Below are 12,326 nucleotides of genomic sequence, written 5' to 3' on the forward strand. Positions count from 1 at the left end.
AGACGCTGGGGACTCGGTGCCAGCCCCACCTCCCCTTCGGGGCAGACGAGGCTGCTCAGATAAACAGATTAAAATTTCAAGCAGCCAAGGGGTTACGAGGGACAACAGATGCTTCACCTCCCCGACAAGCTGCTCTTCTCCTTGTCAAGGCGACACAGGGCAACATACCGGAGAGGTGAAATGCCAGAGTTTATTTTGAGGACAACGACGGAACAAACCAAAGGCAGTGTTTACCAGCACAGCTCTCTAAGCCCTTCAAGTGGAGGCCATGTTATTCAACGCAGCTCTAAGAGCTGGACCAGGAGCCGAGGGGAGAAGGTTCAAGCTCTCTTTTTCCCGTGGTCTAATCCTGCAGCTCCAGGCAAGCCACATCCCACCCACCCTTTTGTCCTGTAGCTCCTACACATGGACACGGGAAACACTATTCTTGACCTGGGCCACAGTGGAAGACACAACTGCTTTGTTCTGGAGAAGGGGGAGCAGGATCAGGTGCTGGGACACAGCAAACCTTGAATTGCTCTGCGAGAATCGGCCCAGGTCCAAGAGTCGGAGGGGAGACAATGCTGAGAAAAGAAACCCAGGCAGGTTGGGCAGCGTAACACAGGTACCATCGGAGGAAGCAAAGAAGAATAACCAGAGGCCAGGGCTGGAAAAGCATTTGAAGCAGGCAGATGGAGAGAAGCAATTGGGAAGACATTCGAACCGTTCACAAACCATGAGGACAAATCTGCACTGACTCGGAGCTAAGCAGGAGCCTGGCAGGGAGGAAGCCAGTGGGCCAGCAGAGCCCTCACGCAGATGGGCCATGTCAACAACGCTTTTTCTTGCTTGACTTTATACCTTGAACCAGAGCATCAGCAGCTTCACCAGCAAATGGAAAGGCAAGAATTGCCTTCTACCACAGTCTCCCCAGGCACAGAGATCCCCACTGGATCCCTGTGCCCCATCACCACCCAAACGCAGCTCTAGGAGGCTCATTTCAACAAATTATTTTTATAGTGTTCCTCATCACATTCATCAGAGCAGACTAACGCCACCAGGGGACACCAGCCCTTCCTGGGCCCCTCAGAGCCCAGAGCACCAGAAGCAAACCCCAAACAAGCCCCACACCAACGCCAACCTGCCAACTGAGCGGGCAAGGGCTTTCCCTCGCTCTGGGAGGCCGAGGGGACGCGCGGGGCTCTGCTGGTGCGGCCAGCCTGGTGACGGCACCTCTGCACAATGGTACCACAACCCCGCCTGTGGGACCTGCCCTCTGCCAGACCATGCAACCTGCCGCTAGCCCAGACCAGCCAAGAGCAAGTGACCGCTGGCTGCATTACCCGAGCCCACGGGCAGGGTTTGCAGCAGCTTGCAGGACAGCGCAGACCCGATCCCACGCAAGTCTGAGTATCACGTCTTTGCGCTGCTCTGGCTGGCAGAAAACCTGCCTCTAGAAATGATACTGTCTCATCACTGAATCACAGCCCAGGGTTGCGTTTGTCTCACATGAGCAATCCTTTCCTGCTCCTGCCGATCCAGGCGCCTCGGGAACTCACCTGCCCAAAAAGGGGGGTCTCCAGGTTCAAGCAACAGCCACCCTTATGTTCAATCAGTAGAGAAGGCCTGGCGAGAAGCTTGTCTGTGCTACCAGGCTCAGCTCTTGAATCTAAACAGTCCCAAAACTTCAAACAACCCAGCCTGAATCAGGTGCTAACGTGGCCTTTGCCATCCAGGTGACCCAGGTGCTTTCATTGCTAAAGCTGCTTGCTGAGCATTACAGCTTCTGCCTCTTTGGGTGTCCCAACTAAATGAAGTCCCCTGGCATCTCACGCAGTTCCTCTTACAGAGCCTCCAGATTGAGAAACGTAATTTTAATTTTGAGAGGGGGGACACACAGAAGGCAGCTGGCTGGGTGACAGCCACAGCCGCCCCAGTCAGCAGAGCCCCCGGGAGCCCAAGGCAGTGTCCCCCGCCTCCCTGGGCAGATGCTGTGCTGAGGTTTCCTACCAGGGACACAGCTGGCCCAGCCAAAATGTGCTCTGGTCACACACACTGAGCTTTTAAACGGGGAAGGGCCAAGCACAACACACCCTACTCTGGATCCGTGTGGGATGCATTTCATCTCACAAAGTTTCATTCCGGTTTGCAGTCTAGCAATGAGAAAATTAGGGAAATCAGTCCATCTGAACCAGCATGACCGTGTTTTGTTTATGCAGGCACAGCAGGCTGCAAGCCAGGCACTGGGAATATGGGAAATATGGAAAACTTAAAAATATGCATTTTCAACAGGGGCAGAGATGCCAAAGAGTAATTACAGGTGTGGCCAGATAGTCTGAACATCCAAAAACCTAATGGGCTCGTTTCAGCCCAGAAAATCTGATTTAAACAAATGCAACTGGCAATCCCATGGCTCATACACCATGCACACTTCCTTCCAGGAGCAGGGCCAGCCTGAAGAACGTTTTACCACTGAAGCAGGTAGGAAGGCAGGCCCCGTGGCAGCAGCACACAGCCCTCTCCATGTGTGAGCTGGGGGATGCAGGGAGCTCGGAGAGAGCGGGGGCTGTGCAGGCACCCGTCCCAGGCCCGCAGCGGGAGGGGGACAGTCGGGAGGTCACTGACACCCCAGGGAGGGCAGCCGGCCACTCTGGCCATGATGAGGAACGAGCTGGGAGGATCCTAGAAGAGAACTGTTGACAAGAGCCTGTGCAGCCAGAAGACTGGTGATTTACCCAACGGCTGCAAAGAGTTTAACTCTTTGCTTAGGACTGATACATGGGCTTTGATATATGGGCTGACTACCCCTTTACTGAGGTGTCCCCAGGCCACAGCTGGAGCAGTAACCGCTCTAGTGACAGTGCCAATCTTGGCGCTGCATTTCACCTCCCAATGCTGCACTGGGCTGCTGCCTGCGCTGCGCTCGGCCGGTCCCAGCAATCCCCCTGCAACCTGTAAGACCTGGGACCCAGCACGGGGCTCACTGCAGAGCCATAGCAGCACCGCAAAACAGAGGTTTCACACACCCAGTCCCATAAAAGCTCCTGTGGTCTTGTGAACCAGAGATATGACACCCACGGGGGTCTCTGCCCCAATACTGACATCCTGAAAGCAGCTCCTTCACACTAATTAGAGCTGGGGGGAGCACCCACACCTCCTCCTCCCCCTGCCCGGGGTCTGGGCAAGGGGGGTCTGGGGGCCCGCTGTTGGGTCTGCAGCGAGCAGCCTGGAACCGGGCTGGAGCAAACATCCTGTTTACAACCATTTCCTCTGCACAAGAAATCCAGGGACTTCCTCGCCGGAGGCTGCTGCGCTGCGCTCCTGGGGGGGACACGCAGCAGCAACAGGAGCTCTCCCTCCCGCTGCCACCTCAAAGCCATTATAAATCCTGGGGATTACATGCTATCACTATTTTAGTTTTCAGTCCACAGGCAGTTGCAACTACACCTACATGCAAAATTTGCCGCTTGCTCCCATCACCAAGCTATCTGAGCAACGTGACCGACTGACGGCTGCCTTCCCGCGCAGGCAGAGCCCCGCAGTCTCAGCTTCCACACCACGGCCAAGAAACCCAGCCACTGCGCTGGGCTCGCTCGCAGCTCAACGGGGACGCACGAGCTGCACGCACAGGAACAGATTTGGGCAGCCGGTTTATAGACAGAGAAAGGAACCTGCTCTTGCTACCTCTCAAACCTTTGTACCACAGTTTGAATGCTGCTATTCCCTAACAAAATGGGCCCTTTTCTCCTATACCTTTAGTGAAACAGCATGAAGAGGTCTGCATGCAGAAGCCACATAATCTCTCCCTTTCAAGAACCTTTTGCACAGGCAAAATTAAATTTAAATTTGAAAGCAAAAATCCAACACAAGTAAAAGGACTGGTGATCTTGATTTTTTTCTGTGGCTCATCCTAATCCTGCCTTTAGGCACAGCAGGACCTGGAAGCATTTTGTAGCCTGAGTGGGAGTGGGGCATGCAGAAGGGTTGGGACCATTATCTGGGCTGCTGGAGTAATAAGTGACTGCCTGGGAGGAGAGGAAGCAGGGTCCAGTGAGCCTGGGGTTGCCCAGGAGAATAAATATATGTACATAGGCATGAAACAGCTATGGCTTAAATTAAGTGCTCTTAAAGACACAGGTCTTTGAGTTGTACCCAAGTGAGGGGGCACTACATGTTATGAAAAAGCATTATATGACTTTGCAGCTCAAGACAGCAGATCGGACACTGCGCCAGGAGAATCCCTCCGGCACCTCACACTAGGCGAGGGCCAGAGGGACACCAAACCGGAAAACAAGCCGAGGACGGATTAGAGCCCAGTGCAGTTTGTGGGTCTGACAAACCAGGAGCAGCATCTCCTGCCCAGGTACTGAAGTCCTCCCGGGTAGGACTGAGAGCCTGCTTGCTCCTCCCACCCTGGGCAGGACTGGTCCTGCCTCTTGGGTGTGTTTGAACTCCTAGAACTTTCTACAGCATTAAAAAAAAAATTTAAAAATTGAAAAAGCTTATCTCAAAAGGTATTTTTACCAAACACTGCACAGTTGCACAAGGGTGGAACAGCTGATGTCCCTGAACTGAGGTTTGCAATTGAAGCCCAGTCAAGAGGAGAGGACACACCCTCAGCTGAGCGTTACTCATCCGATTGGCATGTCAGAGGGCAGAGGCCCACGAACTGTTCCCTCTGCAGCAGCGCTGGAGAAATGCCTCTTCCAGTCAGTAAGGGAGAGGGGGGAAAAAAAAACAGCCATCAGCTGGGAAAGTTGGGGGCAGCTCATCTCAGCAGTGTTGGCCCTGGGCAGCCAGGCATTTCCCACGCGCACAGCAGGCTGCCCAGGGAGGCCACCAGGTCCCCTTAGGATGGAGGAGCCCTTGGCTGGCAGCCCAGTCGTTCCCAAGTCACGGGAGGTGGCAGGCGCCTGCAGGCTTTTCCTGTGACTTTTCTGCTTTTGCAGTTCCACGTTGAATAACCCCATTGCTTTGGAGTCATAGTGGTGCTCCAGAGCACCCAGGCCATTACTACATGGGTGCGCACCGTGCTAAGCGCTGTAACTACCCAGCCACCTCCCTTCCCACGGAGCCCTGAGCGCCAGCAGGCATGGGACGTTGCCCATGTCCCCAGGATCCATCTGCCCCCACATCCACCCTGCCTGGCCCAGAAACTGCTTCAAAACTGAAGTACTTCAGCAATTTCCTCTCCTAATCTGCAGCAGAGGGTTTCATTTTGTTTGTTTAAGCAGCTGCCTGCCGCCGGGGAGAAGGTAACCCACAGCATCCTGCTGCTGCTGCAGCAGCCTCCATCACCCACGCACAGCCTCGTGGCTCTGCCATGTTCGTGGGGCAACTTACAGGCATCCTTGTCACCCACAGCAAAAAGCACCCTCCAGCACAGCCACCAGCTCTCCTGCCTTGTACTGGCATGGAGGGACTGGGGAGATAAGAAAAGTAAATGTGGTAAAGTAAACTGTGCTCCATTTATAAAATGAGCTGGTGAAGGGAAATGCTCTTGAGGTTACCTCCTTGCCAGCCACCACACCCGTTCCACCTCCCCTCTCTCCAGGATGCTGAGTTGGCACAAAGCTCCTGGGGGGATGCTGCTATTTAGCAGCAGTCACTTCCATCTCTGTCTTCTCCAAGTTCGACCAGGGCATGGAGAAGGAGCGGGGTGTGCCACAGCTGGCCTCAGTCACCATCAGAGGTTTTGGTCCTTCTCCACGCAGAGCTGCCGTTGCAGGGAGACTGCAGTGGGAGGAGGGCGGCAGGTCCCTGGGCTGTCCCCCATGTGCAGACCCAGGAGGGACAGGCAGGAGGAAGGAGCCGGAGGCAGACGTGCCTGTGTGGGTACCGCAGTGGGGAGAGCAGGGCTTTCCTGGCATCGCCCACCCGCTTACAGGAAAAGAGGAAGAAACACAACAAACAGCAACCGCTCCTGTGATTCAGAGGCAGCGCAGCGGGGTGGGGGGCAGAAATCCTTCGCATTCAGCAAAAATGCAACAAAGGGAAAGAGAAAAGAGAAAGAGCCAGAGTGAGCCGGGGGCCCTGGCTGCCTCCAGGCTCTCCTGGTGCTGCAGAGAGAGAGGAGGGGCCCGACGTGAAGGGCGGGTGGGGAGGACAGTGCATAACAGTTAGCAGGGACTCCCACCTACAAAACCTTGACGTCCCCGGGCACCGTGTCGGCATCCCGCATGCCGCCCACCACTGCAGTCACCCTGCCTGCTGGGCCGGTCTGCTGCGTCAGTGATGCTGCGAGCCAAAGCCCACTCTTCCTCTCAGGGCATCCAGGCGACGGACGCCACTTCTGAAGCCCCCTCACGCAGGAGCCACCAACTTGCTCAGCCCCAGCGCAAGGGAGCGAGAGGACCCCGCTCATGCTGGGGTGCAGGAGGGAAGGGGGAAAGGAACCCCCTTACGGTGAATTTTACAAAGCTGCTTTTTAGGCTACAGCAAGAGAGCAGGCCCTGCTTTTCTGTACGGGGATTGCCCAAAGGGGGAAGTCTGGATCCTCCTCCCACCGCAGCGAAACTGGTGGCTGGGAGGCCAGAAGGCAGCCGAGGCGGCGCTCCGAGGCAGCATCACCTCGGGCAAAAACCGCAAGGCATGTACCACTGCCTGAATTTCAACAGGCAGCCGCATTGAGTAACGGCTGCAGAGCCCTTCCCTGCTCCCCGGCAGCCCCCGCTGCTGCCCCTCCAGTGGGGCACAGGCAGGGGACATGCAGCAGGTGGGTCCCTCCTGCAGAGCCCCCAGCCCCGCTCGCGGGGGCGGCTCACCGAGCTCCCTGCACCGCGGCCGTCGAGGGCGAAGGCTTCGGCCACGAAACCCGGTGCCGCCCTTCCGCCATCAGAAAGGGGGTTGCAGCCTGCGGTGCCTTCCTCCCGCTCCTCTACCCCTGCAGAGCAAACACGTGGGTGGGGGTCCCAGCGGCATGCGAGACCTCACACCCCCCCTCGACAGCACAGGAGGAGTCCACTCTGGGAACAGCACCCCTGAGCGCACCCCCGACCCACCCAAAACACCTCCTGGCTTCAGTGGGGGACAGAGTCTCCATTTAGCGCACGGAGCCCAGGGCAGGACCAGGGTTCCCAGAGGCCCCACACACAGCCCACACCGGCACCATGGCACCCTTAGCACAGGATGACTCCCCTGGCATCGCAGGCGGCAGCAGGAAGGCAGGAGGAAACGGTCTAGACCTCCCCGCCTGCGACAGTATGGAGGAGTCACGGCAAGGCAGGAGTCACGGCAAGGCAGGTCTCTCCTCCCAGCGTTTGGATCACGCACCACAGGCGAGACAGGCTCCTTCCCGAGCCCTGCAGGAACGGTGGGAAGCCAAGAGCCCAGACAGTCCCTAGGGCTTTTGGTCTCGACTTGGAGGCAGAGGAGACTGAGCAAGTCCAGCAAAGCATCTTCCTACAGCCTTCAGTCCTGGTTCTAGAAGAGCAGAAAGTTTCCTGCCCTGTTGCCAGTGACAGTCATTCATCAGCTGCTGAATGCCAGCTTTCCCATCCAGTTCTTCAATACAAAGTCACCCAGCAGTTTGCTGGTGGCTGTGCCACACTATTGCTCAGCCCCATAATACACACCCTGTGGAAAATAAAGGACAGAGGCAACAGCTAGCTCTGTTCTCAAACTCCGCATGTTACTGTAGCACCGAGAGGACTTGGACAAGGTCAGGAGCATGTGGAAGGGGGGGCCAAGATCTGCACAAAACCCATGGAGGGGATGTCTCTGGTCCAGAAAGGCTGGCTGCAGCGAATACTAAGTGCAGCACAAAGAACATAGATGGCCATTTGTCCAAAAGCTACCCAGATAAATGACAGATCTGGACCTCAAGGCTCCATCCTGAGACCACTCCATGCCAGAGGCACACGGGGAAAGCCCAGTTCTACATGCAGAGCGGCCACCCGGGACACAGACGTCAACCTTCATGCGTACCCCGAGACAGCAGCACTACCTCCGCAGCTCAGCTATGGCCCAGAGGCTGATGCTCTCCCCATGAACATCTCTTATCCAGCCCCACTTATCTGTCAGGGCTTCCACCCACACCTGGCACCTTCGAACACCCAAGTGCAGGGTGGAGAGCCACCCCCTGTGGCTCCATCCCCTGTCGCTCTAAGCCCGTCATGTCCTCGGGGCTGATGGGCTGAGCCCATCCTCACAGCTCCAGCAAAAACTCTGGACACACTTCTACCTCCAAGAACTGAGAAAGGGGCTTCAGCTTCTGAGTGACACAAACCCCAGAGGACAGAGCCGTTCCTCGCTGGTGGAAAGAACGCGGAGATATATTTAGGCACAGAAACCACATTTAGTCACGGTCAAGGGGCACGTCCTTTGCTCCATCTGCTTGACATCTGAACCCAAGTTCTGGTGGTTAATGGCAAAGCTATGCTGTCCTGCCGGCTGCAGGAGGAGGCAAGATGAGCAATGCCGGATCAGCTCTCCCAGGAGCGGCTCCCCTCTTCCCCCCATAGCACAGGGGTGTGCAGGACCACAGGGGCTGGTTTTGGGAAGCCCCACCTTGGTTTTTAAATACCATTTGGTCAGATCTACTCTCTCCTTTAAAAATCAAGGGCCGTGCTGACCAGTAAAGTTTTGTTTGCAAGCGTGTCAAGTCCCCCCGTTATCGCAGCCAGCCTGCCCTGCTCCGACTGAAGTCCAAGGATTAAGTTTACATTTCGGAGAGGAGGAAGGAGGTGGATCACATTCCTACACCCACTTAACTTGGCCCTTTCCTCAGCACCGTCCTGCCCAAAGCTTTTCACCCAACACATGGAAAAGGGCTGGAAGAAAGTGGGGAATAGAGTATGCCAGCGTTGCTCATAAGCCAAATCAGCTGATTCAAAGCAAGGCTGAGCTGCTCCAGCTATTTGCTGGGGGCTGAAGATAGGGCAAGCCACTACAGCAGCCTGCTACGTACAGAGGACACACGCCGTCCTTCCCAGACTCGTTTCTAGAGCCCCACAAGGCTAGCGTGCCACCAACACAAGAGGGGACAAACACCCGAAAAACCACTAGCACCTGCAGAAGCCACCAGCTCTGCGCTCCCCTCCGGCTGCCACTGGCCCTCAGCACGCACTGCAGAGGCCATAAAACAATACAGAAGCTACTAGAAGCCTCTTTGCTGCCACAGCAGAGCACAAATGCCAACAGCTTGTCTGACATGGCAAGTATGCTGTAGGTGGAAGCAAAATAATTGGCTCTCTGTAAGAGAGTGCTCCAAGCTTGCCAATTTTCCCTTACAGACAAGGACACTATTCAGAGACTTTAAATATAATAAACCTTTTCTACCCCCCTTTCTGAACAAAATAACCTACAGAGAAAAATATTTGAGATTAAAAAAAAAAAAAAAAAAGGTCTGTCCCCATAACCAGTGAGGGAAGGAAGATGCAGGGCAGCAAATGAGGAAACGCAAGGCTTACAGAGTTTCAGAGCAGGAAAGCTTTATCCAGAACAAAGTCAAATAACACTGCATACTCCTCTCGAAATGCAGAGCTTCCTGCTGATCATAGAGAGACCAGGGATGAATTTTTCACATCTAAATCATTCTGAGATGACAAAATATTTCCTTGAACTACCCCCCCACAGGTTGGCAGAAGTATTCCCATTCCTACTGAAATTTTGGCAGAACAAAGCAAAACTCCTTGTAGGCTAACCAAATGGTTTTGACATTGCAAAAAGCATCCTTCCCCTTGCTAGAATCGCACAGGGCGTTTAGTTTCTTTTAACAAGGGCTGATGTCTGACCCCTTTGAAGTCACCATCCCAACTTGCTAAGCAGCCTCCCAGAGGGATGAGAATCCAAGAACACCTGTGGCTAGAGAACACAAACAGCTATGAGATGCAGAGCAGAGAGGGTCAGCGTGGCTGTGACCAGGCGGCAGTACCTAGAATGGTGAGTGCTGCAGGAAGGGTTAATTGCAACACGCATAGGCTTGTTCATGAGCTCTCCCTTCAGGGACCAGACCACAACTCTCCCTCTGTGGAGCAGGGACAGCAGGAGGAAGGCCAGCGCTCTCGTTTGCTATAGAAACCAGAAAAACACCCAGGGAATGGCTCTCTGCCCGGGCACGGGGCAAAGCCTTCTGCTTTGAGAGCTGTGACTGGGATTCCCCCTTCATCACCAAGTTAATCAGCATTTAGAGGCCACTCAGTTCACCAAGAGCATTTGTTACTGGACGGGCAGCAAAATGCAGAAAATCCTTTTGAATATAAATAGCTAAAAGAAACAAGTTGCCTCTTCAGTGGGAAGATTCACCAACCTCAAGTGCCCTAAGTTTGTGCCAGCATCTAAAATAGATTATGCATTTCAGAAGGGCAGAGCTCACCATGAGAGCTGGAGTTTGACCTAGGACAAGTTTCCTGGTGTCTTTTATTAACAGCCAGCAGTTCCAATGCAGCCTCAAAGCCTCACCTGGCCAGGAGGACCAGGGTCCTTGTTGAAGGACCAGGGGGTCCTTGTTGAAGGGGTGGCAAAAGACTTCACAAGTTTTCCACTCCTGCCTGGCATCTCCCTAGAAACAATTATTTGTTCTGATCATCCCCAAATTCACAACACAAGGTGCCTGGACCCATCACACAAGACGAGAGTATTGCTATTTAACTGTTTCACTGAGGGCTTTTGAAGTCAATGGAAACCACCCCAAGCCATAAGGTCTGCAAAAGGCCATCCCTCCCTCCCACATGACAACTTTCAGGCTATATCTGAAATAAAATATAGAAGTCTAAAACTGCAATCTATTGCTCATTCCAGAGCATAGGCTGAAGCTAGGTTTCAAGGCACTGTCTCCTATACACAGGTAGTTCATAAATATTCATTTATATGCAAACATTGTTCCTTAGCATTTCCCTTGGTAAGCCAGCCAAGTGGGAACGTGGCTTATTGAGATTCTTTTCTAAACAAAGTTTTAAAGTGCTTTGAAAACTCATTTGCCTATAGGCTTCTTGTCTGCTGCTTTCTTTTCTTAAAACTATGGCCTTATGGTTACAACCTCGGACTGGGATTCAGCACATAAAACTTACTCCCAAGTACCATTTACCTGCTGGGTAAACTTTAGGCAAATTCTTGTCTGTGCCTCAGCTCCCCCTTCTAATAACCAGGATAATGACACCAGGTCTCTTTATAAAAGCAGTCCATGGTGTATAGATGACAAGAGTATGTAATCACAAGGCATTATTATTGCTTCAATAACCTTTTCTTGCAATGTTGTCATGTATAAAGGACGGTAGACAAAGGCTTCTATTTTAGTTTGTGTTGTCATGTTGCTACCTGTAGAAGCACTCTTGAACTTGGCTGGGCTATGGTAATTTGCCTGCTGCATAAGTTGTTCTTGGTGGTTGATCAAAATCACTCCGTTTCCATCCCTGCTTTAAGGGAAAGCCCCAGTTTTACCCAGAACAGGATTTCCAGCGACTTGCCAGGAGTCTGAATGCTAAAGCTCATGTTCACAAAACAGAGCAGATACATTGGTCCCATGCAACCTGCTGCTGAGCTTTACAGCGGAGAGGAGGGCAGAAGAAGACTTAGACCTCCATGTCTTTGGGAAAGGCAGTAAACAACCTGCATAAGGGCGAGGCAGAGAGAAGCCTTACCACTTTGCAGGCAGACAGTGGGCGGCAGGGAAGGGAGGGAGGATGCCACCCAGACATCCGCTCTGCAGCATCCCGGCTGGCAAAGACACAGTGCCAAGGTCGGAGCAGAAGTGATCACCCACTCAGGTCAATTATGCTACTCTGAACAGCAAACTGCTTGATGCTGGAAACCCAGGGAAGCGTCAGAAAAACCACTGGGCTACATCGCTTTCTCTGGTTTCCAGCCCCGGCCAAGATGATGTGCATGCAGCTGACTCTAAGGACAGGGAGGGGACACAGTGATATCCCTGCCATGCTCCCAGCCTCCTGGGGCACAGCAATGCCCTGTCCTGATGTGTGCAGATGTCTGCCCACATCTGCTCCTTGCCTACCCACCCTGCAGAAGTTACTGGGGTTGGTTTGCAGTTCTGTCCAAATTCTGCACTGGTAGGAATTTAGAAACCGGGCCAGCAAACACCACCCCCATGCCAGTTTGCCCACTGGGGCTTATCCTGCAGCAGCTCGGGGGTAACAGAGCATGGCCCTGCCGGCAGCACAGCGCTGGGTGCTCTCGGGGGCTCTCAAGGTGCAGCCAAATCTGGCATGGATAGAAGTTTCTGCAGCTAGGGGAAAGGAGGAAGAGAAAGGAAAGGCTTGCTCCTGTAGGAGGTTGGCCAGCTGTTTAACAAAGTTTGCAGGTTTGGGATCACTTTGTTTTTCCAGGTCTCTCCTCCGCTACGCTCCAACACTAAGCACAGTTCAATGCTCGCGAGCTGCAAACAACTGTTC

General features: G+C 53.8%; 1 protein-coding gene across 1 annotated transcript in view; it reads right to left on the minus strand.

The window, feature by feature from the left end:
- The window catches only part of STK10 (serine/threonine kinase 10), a 52,375-nt gene that overhangs the window by 21,917 nt on the left and 18,132 nt on the right, over positions 1-12,326 (minus strand). The gene's annotated exons all lie outside the window — the stretch shown is intronic.

The sequence above is a fragment of the Mycteria americana genome, chromosome 8 (genome assembly GCF_035582795.1).
Source record: "Mycteria americana isolate JAX WOST 10 ecotype Jacksonville Zoo and Gardens chromosome 8, USCA_MyAme_1.0, whole genome shotgun sequence".
NCBI classification, from domain to species: domain Eukaryota; kingdom Metazoa; phylum Chordata; class Aves; order Ciconiiformes; family Ciconiidae; genus Mycteria; species Mycteria americana.